Source organism: Carassius gibelio, chromosome B3 (genome assembly GCF_023724105.1).
Source record: "Carassius gibelio isolate Cgi1373 ecotype wild population from Czech Republic chromosome B3, carGib1.2-hapl.c, whole genome shotgun sequence".
NCBI classification, from domain to species: domain Eukaryota; kingdom Metazoa; phylum Chordata; class Actinopteri; order Cypriniformes; family Cyprinidae; genus Carassius; species Carassius gibelio.
Genome location: NC_068398.1, coordinates 41,904,962 through 41,905,946, shown reverse-complemented (window position 1 = coordinate 41,905,946; position 985 = coordinate 41,904,962). Strand labels below are relative to the sequence as shown.

At 48.8% G+C, this 985-nt stretch overlaps 1 non-coding gene across 1 annotated transcript; it reads left to right on the top strand.

The window, feature by feature from the left end:
* Positions 1 to 435: 435 nt before the first annotated feature.
* Positions 436 to 517, top strand: trnal-uag (transfer RNA leucine (anticodon UAG)). Its single transcript has one exon. It is a non-coding gene; the product is annotated as a tRNA-Leu (tRNA).
* Positions 518 to 985: the final 468 nt, after the last annotated feature.

Below are 985 nucleotides of genomic sequence, written 5' to 3'. Positions count from 1 at the left end.
GTCACAGCCTCTGCTCCTTCCTTACAGATGCACTGTGTTGAAGCAGGGACGCCATTAGTTTACACTCACAGTAAAGTTACTTCAAAACAGGAAAAATCGCTTGAATAAAATAACAGTGGACAGCAATAAGTAGGCAAAAGGATGGAAACAGCCAGTTTTACTCATTGAAACGGGCTTAGTGTGGTAGCTTTGCCTCTATATCCGGAAGGCGAAAAAAGGAATGGAAAGAAGCAGTCGGTGCTGAAAGCCTGTCACGGCCTCTGCTCTTTCCTTACAGATGCACCGTGTTGAAGCAGGGACGCCAATAATTTACCATCACAGTGAATTTAAAAAGGATGGAAACAGCCAGTTTTACTCATTGAAAAGGGCTTAGTGTGGTAGCGTTGCCTCTATTTCCGGAAGCAGGAAAAAGGAATGGCAAGAAACTATCACCCTGGTAGCGTGGCCGAGTGGTCTAAGGCGCTGGATTTAGGCTCCAGTCTCTCTGGGAGCGTGGGTTCGCATCCCACCGCTGCCAGCTGTGGTTTTAATTACAGAGGCCCTGTGTGTACTCGAAGAAGGTTCTGAAAACATGGTGAGAGTACACTTTGCCTTTCAGCGGCCAGGTGCTCAGCCTATCTCCTTCCTGCTAAAGCAGTCAGACTCAGTCCTGCTCCCTGGGCACTGTTCTCCTCTGTGGTTAAGTGACTACTGGAAGTTTCATTGCTGACGATTTTGGTCAATCCTGTGTTGATCTGTTCTAGTCAGCATCAGGGAGGCCTTTCCACCCGTCATAGCGAGATGGAGAGCACATGAGCATAGGGCAGCGTGGTCGAGCGGTCCAAGGCGCTGGATTAAGGCTCCAGACTCTTCGGGGGCGTGAATTCGAATCCCACCGCTGCCAATTTATGCTTTTGGAAGACTGCTGTGACTGCGCAAAGTGATGCTGCGTGAACGTCCAAATTCAGCCGCTTTTACATTCCTTGCATTTTAGCCAAGTCTGAAA